The following is a 14,318-nucleotide window of genomic DNA, read 5'->3' on the forward strand; positions in this document are numbered from 1 at the left end:
CAAGATGTTCCCACTAAAGTCTGTCATTTTGCGATTTTGCTGGGAGTATAATAAAGATCGAATATTGCCATATAATGTTGTGATCTAGAGCGTCCTGTAATTAAAATTTCATTGGCTAATTTAATTGATTCCTCTAAATTAACTGATTCTACTTCCAATTTAGCAGCCCATTTTCCTTGAGTCAGCTCCAGATCATCAGGACAAGCTTCCAGCAGCAATTTATAGTACAGACCAATTGGGGTTCTTTTATACAAACAGTCAATATTAGAGATTCTATCTAAATATGATTTCAATTTATTGATATGGCTATGAATTTGCAAGTACTTAAAGTAATCAGAGCCGGACAGCTTGAATTTATCCTGTAAATCCTTAAAAGGCAAAAAAGACCCATGGGAGATTATATCGCCAAACCAGCAAATACCCTTCATCCGCCATCTAGACATCACGTTGTCTTGCCATATTACTGGTAAGATGTGTGAGGCATCAAAAGGTGTATATAATGTGACATTCAGGATTCCTATTTGACGTTTAATTAATCTCCATACCGTGTATGCTGTTTTTAGAACCTTGAATTTCGTCTTTTTAAAATAGCTAGGTTCAATTATTTTTGTTAGACAAGCTCTACACTCCTTTCCCATGGCGAATTCATAGATAGAAGGAGAGTGGCACAGAGCTAGTCTTGCTTTATCACCAATCACTTATGGCCCCACAAACTGTAAGACAGCAGCAAGATAATAATACAAAAAATAGGGAATAACCCACCCTCCTCTTTCTTTCTGTAAGATCATTTTTTATATGCTCGTCTGTGTCGTTTATAGCTCCATAAGAACCTAGCAGACAATTTCTCTAGCTCTTTAAAACAACTAGTAGGAAATTCTAAAGGTATGGCTCGGAACATATATAAAAACATGTGGAGGACCACAATTTTTAATATATTAGCCCGGCCAGTTATTGAAAAATGAAGGTGGTCTATTCTTTTCAGCATTGAGTTTTTTTTTTAAACTGAGTAAATATTTGTGCACGGAATAGCAGGCAATGGAGTACCAATCTTAATTCCTAAATATGTAGCCTCCGTCACCGTTTTAAATTGTGTAGGAGGCAATATGTTTTCTGCTAGATATAAAATTTGGGTTTTAGAAATGTTCAATTTATAGCCAGAAAAAAAGCTGAATTTAGTTGCCAAATCTTCTATAACTGGGATAGTTTTCTGAATGGTTGTTTTGACTACTACAATGTCATCTGCATACGCCAATGCTCTATACTTCATCCCTGAAATTATAATAGGGTCTATGTCTTTAGAGGAATTCAATTTATTTAAAAAAAAGTCAATTTAAAGGGCAAATAACAGTGGAGAACTTGGGCACCCTTGTCGGGTTCACCTAGATATTGAAAGGGGAGCTGATTCCTGTCCTGCTATTTTGATAGATGCAGTTGGCAAGATATATAGCGCTTTCAGAGCCTGTAGCATCTTCGGGCCAAAACCCTTCTGGGTCATCACATCCCATAAATATGACCATGTTACCCTGTTGAATGCCTTTTCGGCATCCAACAGGGTAATTCCCATGGGCGTCCTCGTCACTTGAGCCCAATCCATGAGAGCAATGAGACGGCAAATTTGACCTGTGGTATCCCTGTTAGGGATAAATCCATGCTGAAAATTAGAGACTATGGGTGATATTATAGCAGATATTCTAGTGGCAAGAATCTTTGAATAGATCTTACTATCGGCATTGATTAAAGAAATCGGTCTATAGGAGGTCGGCAAGATAGATGGTTTATCTTTTTCAAGAAGGCCATGATAATAGAATGTCTCCATGACTCTGGTGGTTTACCTTTCTGTGCTTCTATTAGTGTCAACATTATATCTTCCTTTAATATATGACGAAACATCCTATGAAATTCCAAAGGAATTCCATCAGGTCCTATAGCCTTGCCCACAGCTAAAGAAAGAATATTCGCCTCTGTTTCCTCCCAGGTAATAGCTCTCTCTAAAATTAAGGTCTGTGCTAATGTTAGTTTAATCATAGGTCCATCTTTATTAAAATTCAGGAAGTTTTCTAATATATACTTAGTATTCTCCTCCGTATATAAATTACAGTAGTATTGTCTAAAGACTTCCAGAATCTCCTCTAGTTTTTCCACGCTTTGCCCTGTCTGATCTTGAATGCATTTTATTGAATTACTAGCCTCCTTTTGACAAATTTTCTTTGACAAAATTCGTCCTGTATTTTCTCCCACTTCATATATTCTTGCTTGATTAACAGCGATTTGTTCTGTCAATTTCTTTGCGAAATTCTCATACAATCGTGATTTTTGAATGGCTAGTTCAGACCTTATGTCTTCGGTATCTAAGGAAAGCCTCATGGTGGTTATAAGCTTAGCTTCACACTCCTGTAGGTTATTAATTTGTAATGCCATATGATCACGAGATTGTTTTTGTTTATTGATAGAATATGAGAGTGTCTCGCCCCTTATCCCTGATTTCAGTGCATCCCACACCATTTGTGGAGAAGCAGAGCCATGATTAAATCCCAAGATATCATTTATCCATTTCCCCATGTGCTCCTTGTAGCTAGTGTCTGCTAATAATTTCCGTTCAAATGTCCACTGGTTATGTTTTGTAGTTGCTATTCCATCTGCCGGGAGTTCTATCAAAATGGGGTTATGATCTGATATTATTTTAGGAAAAATAAAGTAATCAAGATTCGTAATTGCTCTATATGTTATAAAAAAGTAGTATAAACGTACACATTTCTGGTGAGGGGATGCAAAGAAAGTGAACCCAGCGGCACCCATATTTTTCATAAATCCAACATCAGCCAAGCCCAGTTCATTTACTAAGCCTCTTAAGGCCTTATAAACTTTAACTTTCCTGCCTAAGTATCCTTCATCATTAATGATATCAAATTGTGACTCCAGGTGAATATTGAATTCCCCACATAATATAAGTGGGGCGGGCCAACCTACAAGTTCCAAGCTAAGAAAATTTAGCAATTCTGGGTCATTCACGTTTGAGCCAAATATGGCACAAATAGTCCAGGATTTGTTACCTAACCAGAAATCTGTGATCTCCCACCTCCCCCAAGGATCAGTTTTTACAAGTTTACAGATACCGCTTCCCCTTTTTTTCAAGATTGCCACCCCTCTAATTTTTGAACCTTGTCTAGAGGCCGCTACTATCTCCATCCCTAAATCCAAAAGCAAATGTCTATTGCTCCAAGCGAAGTGAGTTTCTTGTAAGCAAAAAAGATCACATCTCAAAGGCTGGATAATTTGTGCCGCAATTCCTCTCTTTTTCCTGTCATTGAGCCCACTGATATTCCATAAGCAGATCCTAAGCCTAGCCATTATCTAACGTCACATATCTTGGCTGGATACATCCATAATTTCTGATAAATGTCACACTGTAAATATCTAAAATGCCTCCATCTTTAATCCACTTTAAATTGACATATTTCGTTACCAAAAAAAAATCTGCTCTGTGCTCGTACCTGCCTGTCTCCGCCCACCCACACCCAGACCCACCTACTCCCACCCAAAAAAAAAAGAAAACCCACCCACAGTAGGCAAAAGGACCTTTGGGTCCCCATACATGATGGATAGAGAAGTATGGTGTGCATCTCTCTGGTCAGATCCAATCTCCTAACAGCGAGTAAGCAGTAGAACATAGATAAAGAGCAGTGCTTACAATGCTTTCTCCAAAGTACATATGCAAACAAGATGCCCCTCATTCCAATTTTTCCTCCTCTTGCCAATCACCCCCATATCACATCATAAGAAGAAAAAAGAGTCATACTTTAATGAATCAAAAGGGGAAATTTCTGAAAAAAAAGACTTCATATCTTCTAAACAATGAATGACGCAAATTACATCTCTCTACACGGCAATATATGTCATTTTTCAGTTTAACTATACATTTACTTTAAGGAAGCCAAAAATTCCTGAGCCCTGTTCTCTGAATTGAAAAATTGAGTCTTCTCCTTATATACAATTTTAATCTTAGCGGGATGGAGCAAAAACGCCTGCGCTCCTTTTTCCTGAAATAGAGGTATAAGCTGCCGCAGATGCCATCTCTGCTGTACTGTCACTTGACAATAGTCAGGTCTTGCAAAGAATTCTGTGCCTTTTAGCCTTCCGTTTGCGGTCAGGTCTAGCTAAGTCATAAAGCGTTTCTCTTGCAAGGAAGTTGTTCAGACATATCAGGATTGCCCTTGGTTTAGCATTCGCAGTCCCTCTCAAATCTCTTATATGAAATGGGAACCTGTGTGCTCTTTGGATTTCTATGTCCCACTGCCACTGGGTTAGCTCGGGGAAGGCTTCTGTGAAAAGATCAATGATGAACTGGGAAATGTTTTTCCGTCACTTCCCTCCGGTATGCCCAGGACCCGCAGGTTGTTCCTTCTTGACCTATTTTCTAGGTCAACAAGTTTCCAATCAATATCATCACGTAAGGACAATAAGCTGGTGATTTGCGTTTTTTGTTGAGTCATTGCATCTTCCATCGAGAAAATCCTTTCTTCTGCCTCTACCACCCTAGACGCGAGTTCATTACAGCTTTTAGCAACTCTTCGCACCATATTTTGGAGCCTCCGAGCTGCTCCTTGAGTTCTCAAGTTTTCAGCTTTAGTATCCTCGCTGTGCTGCAACATTACTTTTTAGATAGTTTCAAGTGTGATTTCAGATCCTGCAAGTGTCTCAGAAACGTTTTTAGAGCTTTCCGCAGACTGATTCAAAATTAGTGGTCCCTCATTTTCCACAGTACCAAGCTCCGTTGGGGGAGGGGGAGGTTGGGTATTTACAGCCTTGCGATCTGTACCTTCCTCAGGACGCCATTCCTCCCTTCTTGCTGGTGTCGCGTCCCCATCCTCATCATCCTCCTTCTCTTGAATAGAACCTGCCATACCATTGGTGCTGGTCAGACTCGTGTCATCTCTCCAATCATCCTCGCCCTTTAGACTTTCCATTTCTAAGGCATTAGAAAGATCTGACATCGAATAAAAATTGCCTGCAGAGTCAACAGAATCTGTATCTAGGGCGCCCTCTACCACAGGTCCTACAGTTCCTACAGATCCTATAGTCCCAGACATAATTATCTGCTCCACAAATTCACAATGCAAATTTCCAGTCTGGGGCGCGGAGTTATCCTGTGTCTGATACACATATAACACTGGCTCAGAAACTTCAGTGCTAAGCCGAGCATCTGTTACTAAGTCTGTAGTATTACTGGTATTACTATTTACCTCTAAGCCTTCTTCATTTACACAATTCTTTGATATACCAGGCGTTTGCTGCTTATCTTTGGGTAAGTTCTTCTTTTAAAACATTCCCGGAATTTTCAGAATTGCCCCCTCTATCATCCCCTTTTTCGTGATGTTTGTCTCAAGTGTAGTTATGGGGGTATTAGACTCCATTACCGACCCTTTATTCATAGAATTTATAGCGATCTCTTGCTCAGTAATGTTCTTCTCTGTTCTCACTGCTCTAAGTACATTCTCAATCGCAGCTGCCACCGCTCGAGTTTGTGGCCTGCCCGTTTTGTTCTGAGCGTTTGAGTTAGTACTTTTCGACGGCATCTTTAAATGTCCACAATCAGCGTTTTGTGATCCCTGCTTGTTCTATTTTAAATCACTCCTCGCTTTCACTCTCGTGCCGCTGGGGCCATTAACATTTTTGCAGGGTAAACTCTCGTCGTTTGGACAGGGCGCCGTCTCCGTCTCCACTAAGCCGGAAAAGCTGGCCGCCACCCACCTCGATGTTTCACTAGGCACACCTGCGGCCTGAGCGGTGAAGCGGCAGCGGCACCCAGCGTATCGGAGAAGCTGTCGGGGGAGTTGTCAGGGTAGCCGCCGATAGAATCGAATCCAGTCTCCAATCATGCCGCTATACTACCCCAAGTCGGAGAAGATTGCATTCCGTATTCCACAATCTTCATTCCACAATCTCCGCTCTCCGCGCTCGGTCAGCTCGCCATCAGGAGGAGAGGGTCCGATCTGAGGTGAGACACACAGCTACCTGCTCACTCAGACACACGCGCACCCGCCATCTTGCCTCAAATATGCAAAATATTGTGAAGATGAATTGGACAATAAGCAAAAGAATTTAGAAGAAAAAGTAATGTGGGCACAAGTAAAATTAGCAAAGCAACAAGAACTTCAAATGAAAAATATTCAGACCCAAGGAGATGGAAATGGAAATAAACCTAGGGGAAAGTATAACCAAGATGAAGCTAAAAAGAAATTTCCTTGTCATGGATGCAGCAAATTGGGGCAGTTGAAAAACGAGTGTAAGGCTGTATTAAATAATAACATGCAAACTAATAATTTGAATTCACAGACGCAGAATGAGGTATCGAAAAGGCAGCAGCAACAGGTAATACAAAACCAGTTACCATTGGCTCCTATGCCAAATCCTGGGAGTCAGCCCACATACAGTGTGGATACCACAAGTTGGGAGGGAAGTGGTAAAAGGGACACAGTGACACCCCAATTTCTTTTGAGTGACACATTTTTGATGAAGATAGTTTCTGAGAGTGCCTGAGAGGGGAGGACGAGGAGTGCGCACTTGGGGCATCCTTGCAGGTAGATCAGTCAGGTCCATACATTGAGGGAAAGGTTGAAGGAAATGATGTTACCTTTCTGTTGGATACTCACGCTACCCGATCTACTGTAAGAACAGCAGACTTTCCAAACCTACCCCTCTCTGGAGAAGCAATCCAAGTAGTGGGCGTTTCTAATAAACAAATTAGTACCCCAGTTACAGAACCAATGGAAGTCAAAATAGGCAATTTTAAAGAAATGCCTAAGTTTGTTGTATGTGATTCCAGTCCAGGAAAACTGTTAGGTAGGGATTTGCTGTGCAGAATGAATTACACTATTTTTGTACACCAAATGGTGTTGAAATTCAAACCCCACATGAAGATGGAATTTATAAAATTATGTTAGCAAAACAAAGAACTGAAAATGAAAAGTTTATCTTAGAAGATTTGCCAAAGGAATTACAACATACGGTAAATCCTAAAGTGTGGGATTTCAGGGGAAAATATGTAGGATTAATGGCAGATGTCGATCCGGTAAAAGTGACAGTAAAAGAAGGTCAGTTTACCCAAATATTCTACAGTACAGAAGGAGCCCAGAAATAAAAGCAGGAGTTGCACTAGAAATAAAACATCTAGTTGAAGCAGGTATTTTGCAAGAAATAATGAGCAGTCCATGTAATTCACCCATAATTGGCATAAAGAAACCGAGCGGAAAGTAGAGGGTCGTAAAAGACCTCTACAAAATTAATAAAACTGTTGTCCCATGTTGTCCAGTTGTGCCAAACCCTGCTGTGATTTTGTATCAAATACCGTGGGCAGCAGGTTGGTTTAAAGTAATAGATCTATGCCATGCATTTTTTTCTATACCATTGCATCCAGATAGCAAGTATCTTTTCTCATTCAAGTTCGATGACCATACCTACGTTTGGAATCGTGTCCCTTAGGGGTACATGGAAAGTCCATCGATTTTTAATTAGATCTTTAAAAAGTGCCTTGAATCTCTAATATTGCCTGGACAATCAGTCCTGGTGCAGTATATAGATGACCTACTAGTGGCGTCTAAGAATCAAAATGACTGTGTTGTTGATACCATCACTTTACTGAATCATTTAAGAAAAGGGGGACACAAAGTATCACCTGAGAAACTGCAATGTTGTACTACATCAGTGAAATATCTGGGGCACCAGACAGAAAGAGGTATCAGAAGGGTTATCAGAATAATTCAAAACATGAATCTACCTCAAACAAAGAAAGACATCAGAATGTTTCTTGGAGTTGTAGGTTACTGCAGGCAATGGATTGTGGAATTTGCAGTCCTAGCAAAACTATTGATACCAATGACAAATAAAAGAGCAAAAGACTCAGTAGAATGGGATGATAAAAGCATGTCATCTTTCTTAAAATTACGAGATTGTCTGTGCTCAGCTCCAGCGTTAGGGATGCCTGACTATTCAAAAGATGTTGCATTGTTTTGTGATACACGAGACAATTGTGCACTTTCAGTTCTGACTCAGACCCATGGTCTGGTGAGACGTCCTGTTGCATATTTGTCCTCTACACTAGATCCAGTAGCAGCTGCATTGCCAGGATGTCTGAAAGCAGCATTAGCAACTTGCATGAGTCTTGAGCAAAGTGAGTCCATTATTATGGGACATCCACTAACCATATATGTCCCACATGTAGTTGTGATTTTATTGACCAGGACTAAAACTCAGTACCTAACACCTAGTCGGCTGACTAAGTATGAAACAATTCTTGTAGGTGCAGAAAATGTAACTATTGCTAGGTGTAATATTCTGAATCCAGCAACATTTTTGCCTGACTCACATTTTGCAGAAGATAAAAATGAAGTTGAACACAATTGTATTGATCTTACAGAATATTGAACTAAACCTTGCCCAGATATAAGAGAAGAGCCACTAATAAACTCAGAACATGAGCTATTTGTAGATGGTTCTTGCATGCAACATGAGGAAGGAGGTTTGAGTGCTGCTTATGCAGTATGTTCTTTCTGGGGTCCAGTTGATGCATCTTAATTACCTGGAGTAAAATCTGCACAAGTAGCTGAATTAATTGCATTGGCAAAGGCTTGTAAAATTGGGAAAAATGTAAAAGTGACTAATTTTACTGATAGCAATATGGCTATGGATTTGTGCATGATTTTGGCCAACTCTGGATGCAGAGGGAGTTTCTGACTTCATCAGGCACTCCTATTAAAAATGGAAATCATGTGAAAGATTTGCTGAAAGCAATCCAATTACCAGAAACAGTGGCTGTGCTTAAGTGTGCTGCTCACCAATCTGGCAATGACAAAGTGACAGCAGGTAACTGATATGCTGACCAATTAGCTCAATATTGTGCTAAAAATAAAATAGCAATGAACAAGAAAATTGAAACTAATGGAAACAGCTGCCAACTTATGTTGCTTGAAAGAGTGAAAACGAGAGAAGAAGTGAGAGACTTGCAAAATGATGCAGAACAAAAAGAAAGAAAAGAATGGGCAAAGATAGGTTGTAAGAGAAGGGCTGGAGATGGTGTCAATGTTTACCTTGATGGAAGGCCTGTGTTACCAGACTGTATGCTTGCTCCTATGGCTAGGATGTACCATGGTGATTTTTACCTAGGGCGGGACGCCATGGTTAGGTTGTTCAGACAAACTTGGTTCAATGCAAAGTTCAGGAATGTAGCAGAGAGTATTTGCCATAGGTGCTTAATTTGTCAGAAAATGAATCTTGGGAAGAAAACTGTAGTGTTGCCAGGGAAAATTGGGAAAGCAGAAGGTCCTTTTGTTCGTCTTCAGGTTGACTTTATTCAGTTACCCCCTTGCAGAGGAATGAAGTATGTTCTTGTCATTGTCTGCCTATTTTCAAAATGGTTGGAGGCTTACCCTACACGCAGGAATGATAGAATCACATTAGCAAGACTACTACTCAGAGAGCTCATACCACGTTTCCGTTTTCTAGTAACAATTGAATCAGACCGAGGAAGTCATTTTAATAATGAAATAATTGGTCTAATCTGTGAAGCATTCAAAATTGAGCAAAGACTGCACTGTGCATATTGTCCAGAGGCGTCTGGAGTGGTAGAACAACTGAATGGCACAATCAAATCAAGATTGGGAACGATATATAAATCTACTCGGTTAGATTGGTCAGATGCTTTACCTCTTGTTTTGATGGGACTCAGAAGCATTCCAAACAGATACACAGGCTTGAGTCATCATGAGATACTCATTGGAAGAGCACTGAGGCAGGCATGGGTGCCAGGACACAAGCTGATAAATATATCTGAAGACTAAGTACTAGAGTACTGCAAAGAACTGGCTGACCAAGTGTGTTCTATCTCTCACCAGGTTGGAGAAGACGCTGTCACCAGACAATCAACACCAGCACATGATCTGATTCCTGGTGACTGGGTTGTGATAAAGAGACATACTCGAGAATCTTGCCTAGCTCCAAGGTGGGGAAGGCCAAAACAAGTGATTTTGGTCACCACTACAGCTGTAAAGTGCAAGGGAATTCCAAATTGGATCCATGCAAGTCACACTAAAAGAGTGACTGAACCTGATGAAACTGAAGCTGAAGGTTGTGCAGCTGAGGCGTCCCAAGAAAGTGATTCCGAAGTAGTTGATGATGAACAACCGAGCACCAGTCAGGGTGAATGGATTCCAGTGATTGACATTCCTGCAGATGTTGTGAGAACCAGAAGTCAGACCTATTTAGATAGACAGAGTGATAGTGAGGATGAGTCAGGAATAGAAGAAAGTACTCAGATTACAGAAATCAAAGCCAATAGTAATTCTGAGGAGGAACAGATAAGAGAGATCAATATACTCAGACATTTCAGATACCTGTCACAGTTTCAGAGACTGAGGAGGGACAGATAGATAATAGGGTGAAGGCTCAGGAAGAAGAAAAACAAGAGATTGAGATACCTGAGCTGGATCAGATAGATGTAGAGAAACGTGTTCAGGAAGAAGAAAACAAACAAAATCAAAGCCAATTACAGTACACTCCTGAACGAGGCCAGATTAGCATCCAGGCAGAAGAAACAGAAGCAAGACCTGGACCAAGTCAGACAAAGAGGGATACGGACAACGAAGATGTACAAATTGTGCCACAACTGAACGAGAATAAAAGAGCAACTGAAGAAAAACAAAGCACAGTTCTAGCTAAAAGACTCAGAAAGGGAGATAAGTGGTCTGTTTTTGTCAAAAGATTGAAATTTTGTCTCAAAACAATAAATGAAGAACTAGAGCAAGTAAATGAAATATCAAGTCAAACTGGACTTTCCACAGAACAACCAAGAAGGAGAAGTCCATGACAGAAAAGACTAAATAATAAGTTCAGAGGCCCTGAATGGACCTATGTCATTCTTGAAGATTTTGAAAATTAGAACTGAGTGATGAAAGTGATGACGAATTAATTGATGATCCAACAGACGAAGAAGTGAGACCAACTTGAAAGTTTCACAGGTTGAAATTCTGTGAAAAGTCCCAAAGAGGGGCTAAATCTGCTTAGTCGAAAAATGGCTGATCATACTGTTAATGGTAAACCGAAAAGAAACTGCTCAAAACATGCTGTAAAATATGCACATGTAGTGTAGTAATAATACTCATAGTATGGTTAGGACTGACAGTAGCTATTCCTTACCTAATGAATAAAAATTAGAAGAATAACACTAATATTAATGAGAAAGTAGATGCACCTGAAAAGTTAAATATACATGGAAGAATAGATAATTTTAGGCAGCAAAGAGTAGAATTAGAAGCATCAGATGAGGAAGAATTGCATTACAATAAAGCTAGAAATAGAACACACTTGAACGTATTTGCAAATTTGTTAGTACATTATGTAGAGGCAGTGGAAATAAGTGATTGCTATGTTTGTATGATGCTACCATTCTCTGTTGGGGAGGGTGTCACTTACCACCATTTGCCCCTTACCTATGGTATTTCATGTAGTATTTTAGCTAGTTTATTTTATAAAAAAGGACCCTTGCAATATTATTGTTATAACTCAGACATGATTTTTTCTGAACTTCCTATTCATAGTAACCTAAATCCTGTACATACTAAGGGTGACATAACTCGTTATATGGGTGAATATTTTCTAACAATAGGTACAATAGATATAGCTGAAGCACACAAGAATAATTTAACATGCATTTTACATGAAGAAGAAAATATATTTTTGAATTTAGTTGAAAAAAGGAGAGAGGATTTCCAGAGAAAAGCTACAGAACAGAAAAGAGAAATGGGCATAGAATAAAGAATACACCTTGAATGGCAAACTCATGCTGCTATGTTGCTAGACTTTGAAAAGAAAGGAAAACTCTGTCTCCACAGGGAGAGAACGAGTTATTATAACAATATATTCATTTGTTCTAATGAATGTGAACACATGTTTAAGGTAATTGGGGGTTGGGTTTTTTTTACAGATGGAACTGATCCAGTATTTCCTGGAATTTATTACATATGTGGGAACAAAGCATATTACAAATTGCCTGATCATTGGTATGGGAGTTGCTATTTTGGAATAGTATTCTCAAAGGTATATCATATATATCATTTTGGGGGATCAACTGGGACTCCCTCACAGTTGATACCCCAAATCCAATGGTATGGACGGATCACTTTTTGGTACCATTTCAGATCAATCACTCCCCTGGAATTATCCAAGGGAAAGGGGATGGTACTTTTAAGTTACAGAGGCGATGGGCTAGGTTTTCCCCCGCAGACTTCAAGGCCCGTTTGGAGCAGGGAGGACCACCGGAAGGTCTGGGCCTAACAACCGATGGGGCGTGTGAAACACTTGATCGACGCATCCATGCTGCTTTGGACGCTACAGCCCCATGGTCTAATAGGGGACCCATGCGGCGCACTAAATCCGCGGCTTGGTTTAATGAGGACTTAAAACGGGCTAAGACCGTGTGTAAGCAGTATGAAAGAACCTGGAGACAGGATTACTCACCAGACCATGAGAGGGAATATAAGTTGAACCTTAGAAAGTACCATGCTCTGATAAGGAAAACACGGGCAGATTACTATACTGAAAGGATTACTAAGGCCGATTGCTCCACCAAAGAACTCTTCACAGTATATAAGGAATTATCCTCTCTGGCTTGTTTGGAAGAAAGAGCAGCGACCTCGGTGCAATCTTGCAATCAGATAGCTGACTACTTTCATAAAAAGGTACAGGATATATATGCCGCCTTTTCCAACATGGCCAGGGCCGACTCCAGTGATCAAACTCTGCTGGATGAGGGACTTTCAGCCAAAGATAAGCTGTGTGCTTTTCTGACCCCTGATATTGATGAACTAAAAAAGGTGGCTGGAAGTATAAAATCAGGCTCTCCCAGAGATCCGGCACCCGCCAAAATTTTGAGAAGCAATATGGAGACACTAGCGCCGTATGTCAGGCATCTCCTGACACTGTCATTTGACTCTGGTACGGTTCCAACGACGTGGAAACAGGCAGTGGTACTTCCACTTAAGAAAAAACCACAGATTAGCATCGCTCAAATGAGCAATCTACGGCCTATCTCACTTCTCCCCTACATCGCCAAAGTAGCGGAAAAATTGGCGAACCTACAACTTACGGCTCACATTGAAACCCAACAACTCTATCACCCCACTCAGGCTGGCTTCCGTGCTCCCCATTCTATGGAGTCGGCTCTACTCTACTCCATGGAGATGCTAAGGAAGCATGCGGATGAGGGTCAAACTGCGTCACTGATTCTTTTAGATCTCAGTGCCGCGTTTGACACTGTGGCCCATCACACTCTGCTACAGCGCCTGAGAGAGGGAGAAGTTGCTGGCAAAGCGTGGCAATGGCTGAAGTCCTTTCTCCTTGGTCGCAGTTTCTGTGTGGAGCAGGGGCCCCATAGGTCCAGAGCTATCGCCCTGAACCAGGGAGTTCCCCAAGGCTCCAGCCTAAGCCCCACTTTATTCAACCTCTATGTTGCCCCAGTGGCATCTATCGTGGAGAAACATGGGGTTGCTGTGGTGACCTATGCGGATGATACTCAGCTGGTTGTAGCTCTTTCTCAGCCAGCTGAGCAGGCAGCTAGTCAGTTTAGATCCTGCCTGCAAGACCTGGCTAACTGGATGTCAAACAACTGTCTCAGATTAAATGGAGACAAGACGGAGGTGCTTATCGTAGGCAAGTCTCCGTCTGTTTGGACATCCGCATGGTGGCCCCAGACCTTGGGCCCCTTACCCCAACCTAAAGATCAGGTCAAGAACTTGGGTATCTGGATGGATCCAAAACTATCTTTTGAGTATCACACCAGACGTGTAGTCGGTACTTGCTTTGGCATTCTCCGTTGTCTGAGAAAGACACTCGATCTGCTCCCAGTCTCAGCTAGGAGGGCCCTGGTCCATGCCCTGGTGACTTCCAGGCTGGACTATGGGAATGCCTTATATTTGGGAGCTAACGTGAGATGCCTTATACATTTGCAAGGTATCCAAAATGCTGCTGCACGTCTGGTGCTAGCGCTGCCAAAAAGATCTCCCTCCAAAAAGGCATTGGGGACGCTTCACTGGCTACCAATTAAAGAGCGTGTCCAGTTTAAAATCTTGTGTATAGGCCATCGGATCGCTCACGGTAAGGGCCCTAGTTTCCTGTGGAATTTGCTCAATTGTATAAACCAACTAGGCCCCCTCCGGTCGGAGGGCACTGGGTTAATGTGTATCCCGAAGACTAGCAGGGCCAGGATGGGCGGCAGATCCTTCCACCTCTTGGCAGCACGGAGTTGGAACACTCTCCCTCTCAGACTCCGG

Source organism: Lissotriton vulgaris, chromosome 6 (assembly GCF_964263255.1).
Source record: "Lissotriton vulgaris chromosome 6, aLisVul1.2, whole genome shotgun sequence".
In the NCBI taxonomy this organism is placed as follows: Eukaryota; Metazoa; Chordata; class Amphibia; order Caudata; family Salamandridae; genus Lissotriton; species Lissotriton vulgaris.